The sequence below is a fragment of the Nicotiana attenuata genome, chromosome 3 (genome assembly GCF_001879085.1).
Source record: "Nicotiana attenuata strain UT chromosome 3, NIATTr2, whole genome shotgun sequence".
In the NCBI taxonomy this organism is placed as follows: Eukaryota; Viridiplantae; Streptophyta; class Magnoliopsida; order Solanales; family Solanaceae; genus Nicotiana; species Nicotiana attenuata.
In genome coordinates this window covers 68,785,065-68,798,530 of record NC_031991.1, presented here as the reverse complement: position 1 = coordinate 68,798,530, position 13,466 = coordinate 68,785,065, and the positions used below count along the sequence as shown (strand labels likewise).

Here is a 13,466-nt window from a genome sequence, read left to right as displayed (position 1 = left end):
CCCCACCCACACACACACTCTTACTGGCCCGTAAAGGGGGAATTTTGAAGTCGAAGGAATTTATCTGATGGTATCGTGATCTATCTGAAGGGAACAGTATTGGGGCATTTTTTCTACTACCGTTCTATACATCTTATGTTTTTCGCTTCTTCTGGATCTATATTCATTGTATTCTGTTCTCATTCTGGACTTTTTATCCACAGGTTTACATGACAAACGCCTGCTCATGCTGCTTCACTTGCAGGATACCTGCAGCTTGACGGGTGGCAGTTATTTGTTTAAATATGTGGTATACCATTACAGTACCTCTAGTCTTCATACTTGTGTATGTTTCTTTTAAAATTGAGAAATAAGTTGTACCTTATTTTTTTTAAATCTCAGGTTCTTGTGGCTTGGTTTTTCTTTAACTGAAGGAATTGAGAATTGTTGGTTGGTTTCTTCAAACGATGACAAAAATAATGGTAAAAAGTCCGGAAGCGGTTGCAGCTGTTTTCTTATTATGTGAAGTTCTTCTCTTCTGAATAGATTGCCCTAGTGTCTTCCCAAGTTTTCCGTTAGTGGCCTTAGGTTACTAATTATTTGGTGGATACTTTCAGGGTGTTGTAGTTAAATATTATGTTAGCAAGAGAGCATAGCTTGCTCAGATGTTGAATAATAAATTTTGTTTCAAAGGCTTTGTTTCTCCAATTTTATGCACATATGGAACTGATGATGGACCTCACTAGTGGGATTACTTTCTAGTCAATGGATTGTTGGGAAACTTTGTGTAACATTATGTGTTTAGACTTGTGTCTCTTTCATTGGAAGCAAGGTGATACTTGGGAGGAAATGGTAGGGGCTACCACTTGTTATTTAAGAGAGTAAGGGGTCGTTTGGTTGGAAAGATGGTATCCCTAGATTAATTATACCGAGATTAGTTATTCCACCTTTCTATGGGTATAAAAAAATATAATAATTCCAGGATTAATTATACCTTAATTTTTTCCCAACCAAATATGGGATAGACTCTTCTTAAATTTAGTTTCGGAATTAATTATTCCTTGTCCCTAATACCAAAGGAAGGAGCCCTGAGGATGCAGGGAGTGCCTTGGGTCAACTTTAACTTTACAACTGAGGGTTTCTTTCATCGGAATGATTGCAAAACCTAATAAACTAATTAGTGGGCATGGTACTTTTGACTGTATAGTATTTTTTGCTTATGAAAAGGGTTGTGTGATAATTTCTTTTAAAATCAATATTTGTGTTTCTGATGACTAATGAACTTCTTTGTGGAAAAATGACAGCTTGATCTAACTCAATAACCAAGTGTTTTACTTAGACGTTGGAGAATGTTTATGTAGACCAAGACTCGCAGCTTTCAGTTTTACATATGTTTGTCACAACAACTGTTTCAATCATTTCATTGCGGGCTTGCGGTATGATAATTGGGGTTGAACGTGTAACGGAGACCAAAAGGCCTTACAATATTTTAGAAATCAAAAGGACTGTCAGTATCAAGCTTTCTAAATAGGAATTTTTATAGGAAATTTTACGCCCTATAGAAAAGCTTAGTACCCTATTTATTTTAAATAAATACCATTTAAAATATTATATACTATAGATACATTTTATCCTTTATAGCAAAACATCTAATTATAGTTACATCCTACATTTAAGGCACCATATATGCTAAAAAATATTTCTCTCTCTCCTTTTTTTGAATTTTCTCTCACTTAATCACCGTAAAATCTGTATCAAAATCGCTCTCTCTCTCTCTCTCTCTCTCTCTCTCTCACTCTCTCTCTTTTGCATACACTTTACTCTCTTCTCCCACAAACCCACGATTCAGACTTCTTCTCCCACCCAAATTCCCTAGGTTTCCCCATTATCACTCCCCAGTTATTTTCTCTCTAAAATTACGGTTTTATTCCTGATACAAATTTTTGGGATAAGTATTAAGCTTCTTAGATTTTGATACAATTATTTAGTTTCTTCGATTTTGATACAGATTTTTCTTTGCTTCTTAAACAATAACCATTGTTATTGTTTACTCGTCAGAAAGCTTTCGATTTCCTCTCCAATGTCGGATTCAACGTCACACAAGATGGTAACAAGAGGTATACCCACCAAAATTCTCAATTTTGATGGGCCCTCTTTCTCGTTGCGGGTGAGAGAATTTTTGGGGTCATCGGCTACAGATCTGTGTGTGTATATGATTTTTTGGTCTTCTTCTATGTTTTTTTACTGAAGTGGGGGAATTCAAAAATATATAGAAAAGGGTTGCTGGAGTTCTGGATTATTCATGTGATTTTATAATTATGATGGTGTATTCGTATGTATTAAGTTGTATTCATAAGCATTAAAACAATCCAGAACTCATTTGCACATTTACAATGTCATTAACTGAGTTGTGCTTACTTGAATATTATATGTTGTATTTAAATGTATTCTAATTTACATTCATTGTATTTCCGTACTTATTACAGTTTTTCTTGCTTGTTATATGTATGTATTCACTGCTTTGTACTAAATGGTATTAATATGTATTTCAATATTTAGCTGTATCTTGTTGTATTTATATGTATTCATAACACTTAAAGAGTTTATATACTGATGATGAATATGAAACATTTTTACAATTCTTGTTTTTATGCAGGAAATTAAACTGTTTGTGAAACAACCGCCAAGATTATCACCGCATATTTGTTCATATACAAACACAAAAATAGTATCCGATCTCAAAGAAAAGCTTACTCCAGAACAGTATAAACTATTAAGTTCTACTTTCAGGGATCGTGGGGTGCATGTCGCGGCAATACGCAGAGTTTCTTAGCACAGTTGGGCTGGTTCCACAAGTAAAATTTGATGCCAATTTACTCCGCCAAAGATATGGTGCACTCCTTTGGGACTATGCTATGCGGAAGATAGACCCTGATGTCGTAAGCAAGAGCGAAGCACCTTCAAAGATTCTTAGGCACATCACCGATTAGTATATATGCAACATGTTGTATTGATATGTATTCAACTTATTGTATCAGTCAGTATTCAACATGATATATTTATCTATATTCATTAAGTTGTATTTATATGTATTCACCAGGTTATGTTCACATATTTTCGGCAGGTGTTTTTACACCTTCATATTTATATGATATATTGTATTGATATGTATTCAGCTGTAACTGATTGTAATAACAGATTGTCATAATTTGTATTCAAGTGTATTTGAATACATGTATTTAACATTCATAAATCATATTAACTCTCTGATGTACTATATGTATTCCAAAAAGAATCATCGTTCGATGTATTCAATGATTGTATTCATCTATATTCATATATAATGAAGATACAATGGTCGTATTTTAATTACGTATTCAGATTTAATACACCAACTAAGTATATCCAAAATATATTCGAAATGACACCGGAATCTATAACAAATTGTTTTTCATTAATACAAGTCAGATTGTGAACTAATTTATGTTCCAGGAACTAATCTATAACCTTAATGTTAATTTTTCTTCTGCAGCAATTCAATGAAGGGCTTATCACGCTTCTTCTTTGGTCTTCCAGGAGGTCTTTTCTATTTGGGTGGTAATACAACTTCATCTGCTACATGTGCTGGTATATTTCATTCTTTCCGGTCCGGCAAAGGATACACGGGCACCTCATATGTCGTTACAACAGACTTTGGTTTGTAATAATCAGAGCAATAATCTTCCGGCATTAGAAACTTGCTCTTCAGGACAGCCCAAGCGTGTGGGCACGGTAATTCGTCGATTTGGAACCGCCCACGACTGCATTTTTTCTCTAAAAAGCATACTGTATAATGCCTTCCTTCATCGTTCACCGTATACAAATATTCAGTCGATGGCACCATCTACATTTAAAAAAACAAATCATACATATATATATATATATATATATATATATATATATATATATATATATATATATATATAAGAATAGACGTATTAAATATGATTTTCATAAATAGTATTATAATTTTATTTAGTTTTAAGAATCATAATATATTTTGTATTAAAATACAACTATAGTAGATACAACTATATTTGTACATATAGAATTCAAAGACATACATGTATATACATGTAAATACATTGAATATATTAGAATACATACTACGTGAATGCTGGCAGAATATTAGAGTAGTCTTGACTGAATATAGGATACAACTTCCATTGCTACCTTGAAATATATACAGTTAAATACCTTGTACCATGGATACATATAGGAAACAGATACATAAATAAAAGGCAACTTACAATCATTCGTGTAAACATTGCCTCATTCAAGGTAAGCATCTCCTGGTATTTTTTCCCAAGCGTTGTGTATGTCTGAAGAGCTTCTTGAACGTATGCCATATGCAAAATCGAATTTGAACGTATTTCTGTATACAATTGTATCAATCTCAATTTTTCTGGTTGGAAATTGATTTCTACGAACTGTAACAAAGAACATGAAAAGAAAGAAGGGAGATTTGAAAATTGACAGAATCCTCTGTTTTTGGATACTTTCAGATGGAAAATCGTTGATGGAGGGGGAAATACAGATTATGGGTNGGCAACTGATGACTAAACACATGCAAACAACAAAATAAACAAAGAAAGGACACTGTTGAAGAAAAACTTATCTAGGGTTCCGCCGGAAAACTTTGAAATTGAAATTCGAACCATTTCGATCACATTTGAACCGAACGTCCATGGGGGTCTGATAGGGGAAGACCAGGCGGTCCTATGGTGTTAATCTAGGCTCGATTAGGCTACTTTGAACTTTGGCCGGAAAATTTCAGTCCAATATTCGAGATGCTCGGGTCAGATTCGAGGGGCGGGACTTAGGGGGTTTGAAAGAGAAGGTGAAGGCGGTTAGGTGGTGTTAATTTGGGGTGGTTTGGGCAAGGTTGTGTTTTGGCCGAAAATTTCGATCTAATATTCGGAACGATTAGATAGAATTAGGGTTTGGAAAAAAGAGAAAAGTATTATACTTGCCTTGATGAAGCTAAAGAGTCTAACAACAAATAGAGGATTCTTCCTTTTAGGTAATTGAAGAAGTGAAAAGATTGTTGAGGAATATAAGAATGAAGAGGTTAGTATTACTGTAACTGGCCATAGCCTAGGTGAATCACTTGCAACCCTAAATGCAGTTGACATAGCTTTCAATGGAATCAACAAAACAAGCGAAGGCAAGTAATTTCCAGTGACAGCTTTTGCATTCGCATGTCCTAAAAGTTGGAGATCTCTATTTTAAGGCAGCATTTGACAAACTTGAAAGTCTCCGTACTTTGAGAATCCATAATCTATGGGATGTTGTTCCGAAATTACCTCCAATTGGCTATATAGACGTGGGCGAGGAACTAATGATTGACACCACAAAATCACCATATGTAAAGCCTCCGTGTGTGCAACCTAACAAACACACACGGACATAAATGGATAGATTTCTGGGAGTTTGGAAAAAGAAACAGAATACATAGCATAGGACAGAATACCTTGTATCATTCGTGTAGACATTGCCTCATTCAAGGTAAGCATCTTCTGGTATTTTTCCCCAAGCGTTGTGTATGTCTGAGGAGCTTCTTGAACGTATGCCACATGCAAAATCGAATTTGAACGTATTTCTGTATATAATTGTATCAATCTCAAATTTTCTTGGTTGGAAATTGATTTCTACGAACTGTAACAAAAGAACATGAAAAGAAAGAAGGGAGATTTGAAAATTGACAGAATCCTCTGTTTTTGGATACTTTCTGATGGAAAATCGTTGATGGAGGGGGAAATACAGATTACGGGTGCTATAATTGTGTTTGTTGAGTTATATTAGGAGACTATTTGCTAGATTGATTTTCTTTCCATTTTTAATCAGTTGAAAGGTCCCTTTTTTAAGGAATATACGTTACTGCATTCAATGATTCAACTCTTGAATACAGTTGAATACAACATCTCATTAACAGGTTTTCCATGATTCACGCCGCTTTTTTCTAATGTATTCAAGAATACAGTAACCTAAATACATCAAATACATCTTAAAACATCTAAAAACGTATCTACATGCTGTAATATAGCAAATGGTATCTATAGAGAGCTAATTACCACTAAAAGATATCTATTTATGAAAATTTCTCATTTTTATATCCTATAGCAAAGATTAACACCTTATTTATATTAAATAAATACCAATTAAATAAATTATATTCTATAGATACCTTTTATGGTTTATAGCAAAATTTCTAATTTTTGTTATCTCCTACACTTAAGCCACAATACACGTTCTTTCTCTCTCTTATTTTGATACACTCTATTCTCTTTCCCATTCACTGTAAACTCGCCCAAAACCAGAGAAACTCTCACCCACACCGCTTCCTTCTTTCCCAATCTCGGCATAAACCCTAATTTTCGCGCGATTGTTGTCATTTGTTGCTATAATTTCTCTTAATCTTAATCTTCAAGGCCCAATTTGTTATGGACTTCAAGTGTAACCATCAGTCATACTGAAGTCTATCCCGTTTCGCGCAATTTCTCTCCCACCGCTGGTGCTTCTGTCACTTCCTCTGCAAATCATTTCTCTGTCCGAATTATCCATTTTTAAATGCATGATGCTCCTTTCTATAACGATCCGATCCATCGTTTGCCTTTTTAGAACCCCGTTCTCCCAAATAACACTCTCCGTGCTTGCTTTAACTAATTTATGACCTGCGGGGATGGTTGGTTCGGGATTTGGAAGGGTTTGGATTGAAATATGCACATTTGACTCCTTAGGATTTTCTTAAAAGGCTAAGTTTGACTTTGGTCAATATTTTGAGCAAACGGGCCCGGATTCGTGTTTTGACGGTTCCGGAGGGTCCGCGGGAAAATATGGGACCTGGGCGTATGCCCGGAATCGAATTCTGAGGTCCCTAGCCCGAGTAATGAATTTTTATTTGAAATTGTTAAACTGAAATTCTAGGATTTAAAGAAACTAATTAATGATTGATCACGTTGGTATCGGGCTAGTATGTTGGTTACGAAGCCCAGTACAGGTCCACTATAACATTCAAGACTTGCCCGCAAAATTTGGTGTCAATCCGAGTAGTTTAAGGGCGTTTTGGCCCGTTAGAGGAAAATTAAGAACTTGAAGTTCATAAGTTTGATCCAATTGGTTTTAGGGGGTGATTCTTTGATTTAGTGTTGTTTTGGGCGTTCCGAAGGTTCGAGTAGGTCTGTTTCGTGATTTCAGACTTGTCGGTATGTTCGGGCGGTGCCCGGGAGCCCCGAGCGTCAATCGGACGAGGCTCGAGTGAATTGGAAATTTTTTTAGAAGTGCTGAAGCTGCTGCTTCTGTCATAACCGCACCTACGCCGATGTGCTTCCTTTTGATCTTCCTGGCATGCCACCGGATTGTGATATTGATTTCTACATTGATTTGGCTCCAGGCACCCAGCCTATATCTATCCCACCGTACCGTATGGCTCCTAAGGAATTGAAGGAGTTGAAGGAGCAGCTTGAGGAGTTGTTAGAAAAAGGGTTTGTTAGGCCCAGTGTATCGCCTTGGAGTTCCCCAGTGTTATTTGTGAAGAAGAAGGATGGGACTATGCGGATGTGCATTGATTGCCGCCAATTGAACAAAGTCACCATCAAGAACAAGTATCCTTTGCCTCGTATCGATGATTTGTTCGACCAATTGCAGGGTGCTAGGGTGTTCTCTAAGATCGACTTAAGGTTGGGTTACTATCAGTTGAAGATTCGGGACTCGGATGTCCCGAAGACTGCATTCCGGACTAGATATGGCCATTATGAGTTTCTGGTGATGTCCTTCAGCTTGACTAATGCACCGACGGCGTTCATGGACTTGATGAACAAGGTGTTCAGGCCTTATATTGATTCCTTCATCATCATCTTCATTAACGACATCTTGATATACTCATGTAGCCCGGGGGAGCACGAGCGGCATCTGAGAGTAGTGCTTCAGACCCTGCGAGAGCAGAAGCTATATGCTAAGTTCTCCAAGTGTGAGTTTTGGCTAGAGTCAGTGGCATTCTTGGGACATATTGTGTCAGGAGAGGGTATTAAGGTGGATCCCAAGAAGATTGAGGCAGTTCAGAGTTGGACACGCCCTACTTCATTGACCGAGATCAGGAGTTTCCTGGGGTTAGCAGGTTATTACAGGCGATTCGTGCAGGGCTTTTCATCTATTGCATCACCTCTGACTAGATTGACCCAGAAGGGTGCTCCTTTCCATTGGTCCGATGATTGTGAGGCGAGATTCCAAAAGCTCAAGACAGCCTTGACTACAACACCAGTTCTTGTGTTACCTTCCAATTCAGGGATGTATACGGTATATTGTGACGCTTCGCGCGTTAGCTTGGGCTGTGTATTGATGCAGGAGGGACGAGTTATTGCATATGCCTCCCGTCAGCTGAAGATTCATGAGAAAAATTATCCTATGCACGATCTGGAGTTGGCGGTGATTGTTCATGCTCTTAAGATATGGAGGCACTAGCTGTATGGGGCGTCATGCGAGGTTTATATTGATCATTGTAGCTTGCAGCCTTTGTTCAAGCAAAGGGATCTTAATTTGAGGCAGCGTAGGTGGCTTGAGTTACGGAAGGATTATGACATCACCATTCTTTATCATCCGGGCAACGCGAACGTGGTCGCGGATGCCTTAAGCAGGAAGGCAGAGAGCATGCATAGCTTGGCGTTTATTCCAGCAGAGGAGAGGCCACTAGCTTGGGACATTCAGTCCTTGGCTAACAGACTAGTGAGGTAGGACATTTCGGAGCCCAGCCGGGTTCTTGCGTGTATGGTTGCTCAGTCTTCATTGTTGGGGGAGATAAAGGCTTGGCAGTTCGATGATCCACATCTGGCGGTTCTTAGAGAGACGGTGCTACAGGGAGGTGCCAAGGAGGTTTCTATTGGCGAGGATGGTGTTTTACGGCTCCAGGGTCATCTATGTGTTCCTAATGTTGATGGTCTGAGGGAGAGGATACTAGAGGAGGCATACAGTTCGCGGTACTTCATCCACCCGGGAGCTACGAAGATGTATCGTGACTTGAGGCAGCATTATTGGTGGCGGAGGATGAAGAAAGACATAGTGGAGTATGTGGCTAGGTGTTTGAATTGCCAGCAGGTCAAGTATGAACATCAGAGGCCAGGTGGCCTACTTCAGCATATGCCTATACCAGAGTGGAAGTGGGAGCTCATTACCATGGATTTCGTAGTTGGGTTGCCGCGGACCTTGCGGAAGTTTGATTCGGTATGGGTCATCGTTGATAGGTTGACCAAGTCAGCTCACTTTATTCCAGTGGCGACTACTTATACAGCAGAGAGGTATGCTCATATTTACATTCGGGAGATAGTCCGGTTGCACGGTGTGCCTGTTTCCATTATATCATACAGAGGCCCTCAGTTCACTTCCCACTTCTGGAGAGCTGTTCAGAGTGAGTTGGGGACCCGCGTAGAGCTTAGCACAGCATTACATCCTCAGACCGACGGACAGTCCGAGCGGACGATTCAGATTCTGGAGGATATGCTTAGAGCCTGTGTGATTGACTTTGGGGGGCAGTGGGACCGGTTCTTGCCCTTGGCGGAGTTTGCGTACAACAACAACTACCAGTCCAGCATTGAGATGGCCCCATTCGAGTCTTTGTACGGTCGGCGGTGTCGTTCTCCTATTGAGTGGTTTGAGCCTGGTGAGGCTAAGTTATACGGTACAGATTTGGTGCAAGATGCCTTGAACAAGGTGAAGTTGATTCAGGAAAGGCTTCGCACGGCTCAGTCCAGACAGAAGAGTTATGCGGATCAGAAGGCGCGTGATGTATCATTCATGGTTGGCGAGAAGGTTCTCTTGAAAGTCTCGCCAATGAAGGGTATTATGAGATTCGGGAGGAAGGGCAAGTTGAGCCCACGGTTTATTGGCCCCTTCGAGGTGTTGAGACGAGTTGGGGAGGTTGCCTATGAGCTTGCTCTACCCCCCAGTTTATCAGGAGTTTATCCGGTTTTTCATGTATCGATGCTTCGGAAGTATCATCTCGACCTATCCCATGTGTTAGACTTCAGTACTATTCAACTGGATGAGAGTTTGGGTTATGAGGAGGAGGCAGTTGCCATCATTGATAGACAGGATCGCTAGTTGAGGTCCAAGAAGATTTCTGCAGTGAGGGTCCAGTGGAGGGGCCAACCAGTCAAGGAGGCGACCTGGGAGTCCGAGGAGGACATGCGGAACAGATACCCCCATTTATTCAGCACTTCAGGTACTTTCCTATGCCCGTTCGAGGACGAACGTTTGTTTAAGAGGTGGAGGATGTAACGACCCGACCGGTCGTTTGCCTTTTTAGAACCCCGTTCCCCCAAATAACACTCTCCGTGCTTGCTTTAACTAGTTTATGACCTGCGGGGATGGTTGGTTCGGGATTTGGAAGGGTTTGGATTGAAATATGCACATTTGACTCCTTAGGATTTTCTTAAAAGGCTAATTGTGACTTTGGTCAACACTTTGAGCAAACGGGCCCGAATTCATGTTTGGACGGTTCCTGAGGGTCCGCAGGAAAATATGGGACCTGGGCGTATGCCCGGAATCGAATTCTGAGGTCCCTAGCCCGAGTAATGAATTTTTATTTGAAATTGTTAAACTGAAATTCTATGGATTTAAAGAAACTAATTAATGATTGATCACGTTGGTATCGGGCTCGTATGTTGGTTCCGAAGCCCAGTACAGGTCCAATATAACATTCAAGACTTGCCCGCAAAATTTAGTGTCAATCCGAGTAGTTTAAGGGCGTTTTGGCCTGTTAGAGGAAAATTAAGAACTTGAAGTTCATAAGTTTGATCCAATTGGTTTTAGGCGGTGATTCTTAGATGGGAAAAGGGTCTCATATATCCCTCTACTTTGAAAAATAGTATTATATTGTCCCCCGTTATACTATCAACACATTTAAGTCCCTGCCGTTAGAAAAGTAGCCACATTTATCCCTATTTTTAACGGAATTCCACACCAGCAATTAAAATTCCACCTGGAATGCCACGGTGGAAATTAATAGTTTTATCAATCATTTCTCAAATTGCTCTGACCCTAATAGGGAATCTACGGTTGTCGTAAATGGTTACAACCGCAGACCACCGTATCTCCGACATCTTCCTTGTTGTGCGCTTCTGGAGAACTCCAAACTGGCTCATCTTCTCCACTCGTCTTCCTCTACACAGATTTGAAACCCAAATCCCCCAATCTGAAATATTTGGCTGCTGCGTTACCCACACCCCCTCTCCCAAAAGCAGGTTATTTTTTAGATATTTCCTTTGTACACTCTGCTTCTGTTAATTTTAGCAATTCCTATTGTTTCCTGCATTATTACCTTTAAATTTACAAAGATCTGCAAGGCTGTAACTCCAACTAGCAAATTCTTATTTGGGATTGAGTTGATTCTTTACTTCTTGCAGTTTAAGAAAGAAAACATATCAAGAATAAAAAAAATAGAACTGCGTCAATTGCAGAGGAGCTTTGTTGGATATATACCAGAAAAAGGAGGAATCTTTATATGGATTCTGCACTTTTTTTTCTTGTTTCTGTTGCATCTTTTCTTTGATTGAATGTTGTTTTGATTCAAAAGGAATTATTGGTAGGAGAAATCTCACTTTATGTAAAGAGAGGAGTGAGTTAAAAGAAGGGTAAGAAAATCAACGATGACAAAAAGAATTTCTTTTACTGACAACCTAATCGTCGTTTTGCTCTCAAAAGAACTAAGAAAATGATCCTCTTTCTAATTTAATTCGGGTTACGGGTTATTAAGGGGCTTGAGTCGGTTACTTTCATCGTGGCATTTCAGGTGGAATTTTAATTGCTGGTGTGGAATTCTGTTAAAAATAGGGGTAAATGTGGCTACTTTTCTAACGGCAGGGACTTAAATGTGCTGATAGTATAACGGGGGACAATATAATGCTATTTTTCAAAGTAGAGGGATAAATCAGACCCTTTTCCCTTCTTAGATTTAGTGTTGTTTCGGGCGTTCCGAAGGTTCGAGTAGGTCCGCTTCGTGATTTCAGACTTGTCGGTATGTTCGGGAGGGGCCCGGGAGCCCCGAGCATCAATCAGACGAGGCTCGAGTGAAGTGAAAATTTTTTTAGAAGTGCTGAAGTTGCTGCTTCTGTCATAACCGCACCTGCGGTTGGTGGACCGCAGGTGCGAGACCGCAGATGCGGTCCATCTGTCGCAGATGCGGCCCAGGGGAAGGCCAGGCAAAATCGCAGAAGTGGTCCTCCAGCCGCAGAAGCGGCCAAAAGACCGCAGAAGCGGTCCCAGCTCCTCTTGGCATGTTCTGCAGGTGCGGACGTTTTCTCGCAGAAGCGGGACCGCAGATGCGGTCCCCTAACCGTAGATGCGGAAATCGCTGAAGTAGTGAGCTTCATTTAATACGGGTTCCAAACCAATTTTTGACACTTTTCACTCCTCCATTGGCGATTTTAGAGCTTTGAGAGAAGACCTTCACTAGCATCTTGAGGTAAGTTTGTTCTACCTATTTCTAGTTTAATACTTATGTCTTAGGTAGATTAAACACTAGTATTAAGGTGAAATCATGGGGTTAGAGCAAAAACCTAGGGTTTTGACAAGAGTTGAATTTGACCACGAAATTTGTCATGAAATGAATTAGAAATCATATATTATTGATCCTTGGGTTATGAAGAACAATTTCCCTTGAAAAATTTAGGAATCCGGGCACGTGGGTCCGGGGTCGAATTTTAGGAAAGTTGTGCTTAAGGGTGGGAAATTGCATAAATAGTTAGAAAATGATCTTGTAAGCTTATATTGACTAGTTCCTACCTTGTTTATCTAGCTTTGAATCGTTCGGCTCCAATTTGAGATTCGGGCTCATTCTTGGTATTGGAAGTGCACATTGGAGCGAGGTGAGTCTCCTATCTAAACTTGTAAGAGGGAATTGTCCCCATAGGTGATATAATCTAATAATCTGTCATTAAATGCGGGGGCTACGTACGCACTAGGTGACGAGAGTCCGTGCATAGCTACTATTGTGCTAAGTTCGGGTAGTTTAGGACCCCAAAGCATGCTTTATGTGGTATCTTTGCGACTCTATATTTGATTTATAGTGGTGGTTATGATAAATGAGATTACTTAAGAGGAACATGACCATTCTTGGTTTTTAAAAAAAAGGAAAGATGATAATGCATTGAGTAATTTCTCTCCAGCTATATGTCATTGTTTGTCTGTTGATATGTTTAATTACATGTGACCGCGTCGCATGGTTGATTCGCGAGCGGGGTAATAGATGTATCTATGGTTCGTGCCGCTCGACCCTCGACAGTGCACAATTTACTTTATGTTGGATCGGGCCGTACAACCTGGGCACTATTTGCGCCTGTTTTATTCAGAATTTCTATGATTTAGATTATTAATTGCCCTGAAATGAAGTTGCCAGTAGTGACATTACTTATGGGGAGAACCTATTAGTTCTTGCTACATACTGCTATTTGATTACT

General features: G+C 39.7%; 1 protein-coding gene across 1 annotated transcript in view; it reads left to right on the top strand.

Moving 5' to 3' along the window:
• The window catches only part of LOC109224026, a 12,224-nt gene extending 11,454 nt beyond the window's left edge, over window positions 1-770 (top strand). Inside the window, exons 11-12 of the mRNA XM_019388564.1 lie at window positions 204-289; window positions 382-770. The gene's annotated coding sequence lies outside the window, so the exon portion shown is untranslated. The remainder of the gene's footprint in view (window positions 1-203; window positions 290-381) is intronic.